The sequence below is a fragment of the Procambarus clarkii genome, chromosome 88 (assembly GCF_040958095.1).
Source record: "Procambarus clarkii isolate CNS0578487 chromosome 88, FALCON_Pclarkii_2.0, whole genome shotgun sequence".
Classification (NCBI taxonomy): Eukaryota; Metazoa; Arthropoda; class Malacostraca; order Decapoda; family Cambaridae; genus Procambarus; species Procambarus clarkii.
This window is the reverse complement of record NC_091237.1, coordinates 18102470-18110769: the sequence shown is the minus strand read 5'-3', so window position 1 is coordinate 18110769 and position 8300 is coordinate 18102470.

Here is an 8300-nt window from a genome sequence, read left to right as displayed (position 1 = left end):
ATTTTTAAATCTTTATTTTTAAAGATTTTTAAATCTTTATTTTTAAAGATTTTTAAATCTTTATTTTTAAAGATTTTTAAATCTTTATTTTTAAAGATTTTTAAATCTTTATTTTTAAAGATTTTTAAATCTATTTTTAAAGATTTTTAAATCTTTATTTTTAAAGATTTTTAAATCTTTATTTTTAAAGATTTTTAAATCTTTATTTTTAAAGATTTCTGATTAATTAATTTGGTGAAGCTGTAGCTCCCGGCCCCGGCACGGGAACCGTGTTATTCCAGCCCGGTCTCCTGAAGTGCCACTACGTACAAAATTTAACCTTTTATCCTAACTAGAACCTATAAACCCAATTAACCCGCCTAACCTATCGAGTCCGATGCATAGAAAACGGGAATATTTGTGAGCCGTTACATCTCTTGACAGGCTGTATTTGTAACGTTGGTCACACAAACGTGAAAAACATGAGCTATTAGCATAGTTCTATTTAAGTCAAGGTTAATGTCCCAGTGGTGTAGTGGTAACTCATTCGCCTCGCGAACGATTTGTTCTGGGTTCGATCTCTATAATCGGGTAGGATTGGCTAGCCGCCAATCCTCAACTGTTCGACTCTGTTCACCCAGCAATAATTGGGTGCCTGGTTGTAAAGTGATTGGCGGGTGGTGTTGCAGAGGGAAACTAAGAGTAGGATAAGACTTATAGGAAGAGAAAGCTCTCAGCCTGCTAATAGGGTTAGTGACCGGACCGCGGGGACATTGATCCCGGGAACTTCTTCAGCTTTCAGGTGCACATGTGCGTGTGTTGTCGGGGGTGTTAAGATGGATTAACCCCCCCCCCGTATAGTGTGATGGACAGTAATGATGATTAGCGCTGACGATTAGCATTGATGATTAGCGCTGATGATGTTGATGATTAGCGCTGATGATTGGAGCTGACTGTTCAAACTCGAGAGGCAGGCGGGGGTGGGAGGAAAGTCCCCTAGCATGGGTAAGGAACTACCTAACAGGAAGGAGCCAAAGAGTTACGGTAAGGGGCGAGAAGTCGGACTGGCGAACAGTAACGAGTGGAGTACCTCAGGGATCGGTGCTGGGACCAATTCTGTTTCTAATATATGTTAACGATATGTTTACAGGCGTAGAGTCCTACATGTCGATGTCCGCGGATGACGCAAAGTTGATGAGAAGAGTTGTGACAGATGAGGATTGCAGGATCCTCCAAGAGGACCTGAACAGGTTGCAGAGATGGTCAGAGAAATGGTTACTGGAGTTCAACACGAGCAAATGTAAAGTTATGGAAATGGGACTAGGTGATAGGAGACCAAAGGGACAGTACACAATGAAGGGGAATTGCCTACCTGTGACGACGCGAGAAAGAGACCTGGGGGTGGACGTAACACCTAATCTATCTCCTGAAGCACATATAAATAGGATAACGACAGCAGCGTACTCTACACTGGCAAAAGTTAGAACATCATTCAGAAACCTAAGTAAGGAGGCATTTAGGGCGCTTTACACTGCCTACGTGAGGCCAGTCTTAGAGTATGCCGCCTCATCATGGAGTCCCCATCTGAAGAAGCATATAAGGAAACTGGAAAAGGTTCAGAGGTTTGCAACCAGGCTCGTCCCAGAGTTACGAGGGATGGAGTATGAGGAGCGCCTGAAGGAACTGAGCCTTACGACACTAGAAAAAAGAAGAGAGAGGGGGGGGCATGATAGGAACGTATAAAATACTCAGGGGGATTGACAGAGTGGATATAGACGAAATGTTCACACGTAATAGTAACAGAACGAGGGGACATGGGTGGAAGCTGGAAACTCAGATGAGTCACAGAGATGTTAGGAAGTTTTCTTTTAGCGTGAGAGTAGTGGGAAAATGGAATGCACTTCAGGAACAGGTTGTGGAAGCAAATACTATTCATAATTTTAAAACCAGGTATGATAGGGAAATGGGACAGGAGTCATTGCTGTAAACAACCGGTGCTCGAAAGGCGGGATCCAAGAGTCCATGCTCGATCCTGCAGACACAAATAGGTGAGCATAAACACCCCCCCCCCTCACCCACACACACACACACACCCACACCCACACCCACACACACACACACACCCACACCCACACCCACACAAACAGCCCCCAACAAACAGCATGCAGGGCCGCGGGCCGCCCTCAGAACACACAGCTCGGGCCCACATATGTAGAGCGCTAGTCGGCAATATACACAAGGACGCGGGGATTTACATACTAGGCTCGTAGCCCTCCAGCATTTTAATCAAACTCGATTTTTACGCTTGTGCTACCTCTCCCCTCCCCCCCCCCCGGCGAGGAGGCACCCCGACCTAGCCCACCCGAACCCCGACCCGTCGTCTCCCGACCATGTCGACCTGTCACCTCCCTTCCCGACAGGCGTTTTGCCCTCTCTTAATAGGCTTGCTCCTGTATACACCCGCGCGCGTGAAGACATGATCCTGTAGTTCTAAATCTACGAGGAATAAACTAACAAACCTTACGTCGGTATAGGCGAGAGTGTTAACAGGGAGACATGATCACGACATTGAATATATCGGTATATCCAGAGGGCAATGAGACGAGACCAAGAAGGCGGGAGAACGCGGTGGAGAGAGAGAGAGTGTTGAGAAAATATTAGCCCTCATCTGGCTCTGTCTCTCTCCAGTTGTGGCGCGGAACTCCACAAACTGTGTCGGCCAAGTAAACACTCTCCAGGAGCAGTAGGAGGGGGAACAGGCGTAAAGAATAACAACAGGGAGAGAGAGAGAGAGAGAGAGAGAGAGAGAGAGAGAGAGAGAGAGAGAAGGGTGTTGTCTTAGACACACGTGTGTTGAGTGGTGTAAGGTACAGGAGTCAGTAGATGAGTGGCTCACAGAGGCTATATAAATCACAAGAGACATGAAAGCACTAAGAGCAAACAAAGAATGTGTATACATAATAGTGGCTGGTGGCAAACTAGGAATATCAGGACAGGATAAAACTCGCATATTCCCGTTTACAGATACTGAAACGTGTGGGTGTATGCGCTTAATGTATGTGTATGTGTGTATGTTTGTTTGAGTGTGTGTGTGTGTGTGTGTGTGTGTGTGTGTGTGTGTGTGTGTGTGTGTGTGTGTGTGTATGTGTGTGACCAGAGAGTCCTACCAGCCAGTCCTGGACAGCATGGTGACCAAACAAGGACTCCTTGTGTCTCAGGCCGGTCACCATATAGCCCCGAGTGGTCCCGACCGACCGGTGACTCGGGACAGGTCGCCGGACGTTGTCACGGGACAGGCAACAAACCAGTATCTATTAGTTAGAGTAATTACGGCTGACTCGCATTATGAAAACTCTTGATTTGATTTTGTGCCTAATTGACAAGGAGGGGGGGGGGGGGAGGGGGTAGTATTTTGTTGACGTTCCAACAGTAATTACCTGATTGCGCAAACTGGCAATACAGGGCTACCAACTCTCACCCCCCCCAGGAGTACCAACATGATACACAGGGCTGCCAACATACTCTCCAGGGATGCGAACTAGAAACACAGGCTTCCCAAGGCGAGTGAGTGTACAAGGGCGTCTCAGTGAGTGTGTGTGTGTGTGTGTGTGTGTGTGTGTGTGTGTGTGTGTGTGTGTGTGTGTGTGTGTGTGTGTGTGTGTGTGTGTGTGTGTGTATGTACATGTGAGTGTATGGGCAAAATGTGTCTAGGTGTGTATGAAAGTGTGTGGCCAGGTGAGTGTATGTACACGTGTTGGTAGAGGTGTATGTAAAAGTGTGTACACAGGAGAGTACATGTGTAAACACAAATATGCATAGATGAGTGCGTTTAAGGTGTGTGTGTGTGTTTGCAGTTGAGTATATCCAAGTAGTGTTAAGGTGAGTGTATGTGGAGGTGAGTGTGTGGGCAGGAGTGTGAGTGAGTGCGTGCGTGTGCAGGAGTGTGAGTGAGTGCGTGCGTGTGCAGGAGTGTGAGTGAGTGCGTGCGTGTGCAGGAGTGTGAGTGAGTGCGTGTGTGGGCAGGAGTGTGAGTGCGTGCGTGTACGGGAGAGTGGGAGCTAAACATGGCAGGGAGTGTGTTGACATCATTAGTTAGACTCACTCAATTATTCCCTTTGCCCAAGAGTGTAAACATTGCTAGATTCTGTTGATTTTTCTTGCACGTATTTATGACTTTATGCCTTCGTTTTTGCGTGCGTGTGCGTGTACTCACCTAGTTGTGCTTGCGGGGGGTTGAGCTCTGGCTCTTTGGTCCCGCCTCTCAACTGTCAGTCAACTGGTGTACAGGTTCCTGAGCCTACTGGGCTCTGGGCTGTGTGTGTGTGTGTGTGTGTGTGTGTGTGTGTGTGTGTGTTTACTAGTTGTTTACTAGTTGTGTTTTGCGGGGGTTAAGCTTTGCTCTTTCGGCCCGCCTCTCAACTGTCAATCAACTGTTTACTAACTTTTTTTTTTTTTTTTTTTTTTTTTTTTTTTTTTTTTTTTTTTTTTTTTTTTTTTTTTTTTTTTCCCCACACCACACACACACACCAGGAAGCAGCCCGTGACAGCTGACTAACTCCCAGGTACCTATTTACTGCTAGGTAACAGGGGCACTTAGGGTGAAAGAAACTTTGCCCATTTGTTTCTGCCTCGTGCGGGAATCGAACCCGCGCCACAGAATTACGTGTGTGTGTGTGTGTGTGTGTGTGTGCTTTTGGGGCTTACCTAAATCTACTCACCTAGACGAGTTTCTAGGGTCGGGTATCATCTCCTGGGCTCCGTCTTAGAAACATTTTGTAGTTCAATACAGTAGTTAAGTGCTCTAAGTGTTCTTACCATATTTGTATTGTGTGTTAAATTGGCTGTAACCGCGCCTTCGTCACAGCCATTACATCTATTGACAACTATACCATTCTTTCTTCGTCTGATATGTCATTTTCCGTTAGAATCTTGTATGTCGTCATCATGTCTCCTCAAATTAGTGTTTTTTTTCAGGGATGGTTGAGGGAGGGGGGGGTGGGAAAGGAGAGGTATCCCATTCTGTGACTGCATACTGAAGAGTAGGTCTTACGTAGGTTGAGAATACAACTTGGAAGTCTAATGGTATTAGACTTCGGTTCTTTGGTTGGATCTTTATTTTGTATTATTCACAAATGTTATTTTCTTCTGTCCATCCCACTCTCTTCCTCTTCCTTCCCTTATTTACCCATTGTGTCTCCCCTTTCACTCTCTCTCCTCAGCCTCTTTACTCCTTACTCATCTTTATCATTTATTAATTACCTTTTCTTTCCTGCCTTCCTTCCCTCTCTTCTGCTGCCCCTCTCTCTCCCTCTCCTTCTTTCCTCCCTTCCCCCCTCCTGTCCTACCCCAATACCTCCCCACCATCACGTTGCATAAACCCCTTTAACCCCATTACATTCCTTCCCCCAAGTTCCCTGGGGCTGCTCCCCCCCCTCCCTCTCTGTTACCTAACCCCCTCTCCCTCCGTTACCTGCGTTACCTATTCCCCGTTACCTGGCCTTCCCTTTGCGTTACGTACCCCGCAGCGTTACCTGCCCCCCCCCCCCACCTCTGCACAGGCCAGGGCAACTCACCCTGAACATAATTTCAATAAATACATTAATTTCATGCAGGTCTTTCATATGGTAATGGGCCTGGTCTTGAACTCTGGCCTCGGGACCACCATATGGACCTGTGTGTGTGTGTGTGTGTGTGTGTGTGTGTGTGTGTGTGTGTGTGTGTGTGTGTGTGTGTACTCATCTATTTGTACTCACCTATTTGTGCTTGCAGGATCGAGCATTGACTCTTGGATCCCTCCTTTCTAGCTATCGGTTGTTTACAGCAATGACTCCTGTCCCATTTCCCTATCATACCTAGTTTTAAAAGTATGAATAGTATTTGCTTCCACAATCTGTTCCCCAAGTACATTCCATTTTCCCACTACTCTCACGCTAAAAGAAAACTTCCTAACATCTCTGTGACTCATCTGAGTTTCCAGTTTCCACCCATGTCCCCTCGTTCTGTTATTATTACGTGTGAACATTTCATTTATTTCCACTTAGTCAATTCCCCTGAGTATTTTATATGTCCCTATCATATCTCCTATCTCCCTTCTTTTCTCTAGTGTCGTAAGGTTCAGTTCCTTCAGCCGCTCTTCATATCCCATCCCTCGTAACTCTGGGACAAGCCTCGTCGCAAACCTCTGAACCTTCTCCAGTTTATGTGTTTCTTCAGGTGGGGGCTCCATGATGGCGCGGCATACTCTAAGACGGGTCTCACGTAGGCAGTGTAAAGCGCCCTAAAAGCCTCCTCATTTAGGTTTCTGAATGAAGTTCTAATTTTCGCCAGTGTAGAGTACGCTGCTGTCGTTATCCTATTTATATGTGCCTCAGGAGTTAGATTAGGTGTCACATCCACTCCCAGGTGGTGTGCGTGTGCGTGTGCGTGTGCGTGTGTGTGTGTGTGTGTGTGTGTGTGTGTGTGTGTGTGTGTGTGTGTGTGTGTGTGCGTGCGTAGAAGCATCATCATCTGAGGGAAGTCACTGTAGGGGCGGTTACCTTTGCGCTGATTTCGGGGTTCAACGTCCCCGCGACCCGGCCCCCTACACCAGGCCTGAGTGTAGAGTGGTGTTGAGTGGGTTTATGGAGCCGGCTGGCCCCTGCACGGAGGCCCACATATATAGGGGCTCTCAGGGGCCACATCCGGCTACCGTCCGGCCCCGCCTGTGAGCCGGACTGCACACCTCGTAAGCAAAGGCCATTGAAACTTTGTGGCGGTAACCGTCCTGTAGAGACGATATTTATTGGCCAGGTCCCTAAATCCTAGCGAAAGTGTGTGTGTGTGTGTGTGTGTGTGTGTGTGTGTGTGTGTGTGTGTGTGTGTGTGTGTGTGTGTGCCCCGCCCCACTCCCACAGCTGGTGAAACAAGATCTAACTGTCAACTAAGACCCCTCTATACATAATTCTAGAATAAAATGTAGGTGAACTGAACAGCTTAACTTCCCTTCATTTATCTATGTCTATAAGAATGTGTCTTTCTTTGTCTAATTGTCCGAGACTGGCGGTCAGACACTTTGCAGGGTGACTGGTGTGGGGGATAGGGAGGGATGCCGACCAACCTAAGGTGTGAGGGTGAGACCTATTGAACCCATTAAAAGAGTGTCGGCCCCTGAAGACCTGAAATGCGTGGAGATGAAATGTGGTGAGCCAAGTCCCTAGAGTTTCACTGGTCACATCAACCTTGTAATATATGTATACTAGAGCAAAGACTGTCGTGTGTGAAATTGAATTGAAATTGAAATAAGTTTATTGAGGTAAAATACACACAAAGGGATGAGGTAGCTCAAGCTATTCTCACCCCGTTCAGTACATCGTGTTAATACATACATAGACACACATCACAAACAATAAACATATTACCAAACATTCCGAGAGATAAACATATACATTTCCTCCTTTACACAAGTACATGTCAGGTGTGTGAAAATATATATATATATATATATATATATATATATATATATATATATATATATATATATATATAAAATAGACTCCTGTAGTGCAACCTTATGGTATCTCTCCCTTTCTCTCTCTCTCTCTCTCTCTCTCTCTCTCTCTCTCTCTCTCTCTCTCTCTCTCTCTCTCTCTCTCTCTCTCTCTCTCTCTCTCTCTCTCTCTTTCTCTCTCTCTCTCTCTCTCTCTCTCTCTCTCTCTCTCTCTCTCTCTCTCTCTCTCTCTCTCTCTCTCTCTCTCTCTCTTTCTCTCTCTCTTTCTCTCTCTCTCTCTCTCTCTCTCTCTCTCTCTCTCTCTCTCTCTCTCTCTCTCTCTCTCTCTCTCTCTCTCTCTCTCTCTCTCTCTCTCACACACACATAATTGTTGACAAAGGAATGCAAATGTGAGAGTGTGGAATGCAGGCTTTGCCCCCCCTCGGCTCTAACACGTTTGTTTGTTGGTCACACAGGTTGGTAAGGATGAGGGGGGGGGGAGGAGGAGGAGGAAGATTCTTCAGACACCCCTCACAACCTCTCATAACCTCCTAAAGGCCCTCGTAACCACCTAGGGCTCCTCACAACACCCTCTTGTAACCTCCTGGGGTCTATAACAAGGCCTCATAACCTCATACTTTAGGTTACGAGGTCTTGTCCGACATAAACAACCTCTTATAACCTAGAGTCTATCACAACCCCCTCATAACATGCTAAAGACCCCCCCCCCAAAGCCTTCACCAATCTCTAAACCCCATCTCTTCACTACAACCTTCCAACCTTCCAACCTTCTACGAACACCTGCGACTCTCTACAAACACATACCACCCCTCCATGACCCCTCCCAACCCCTCAC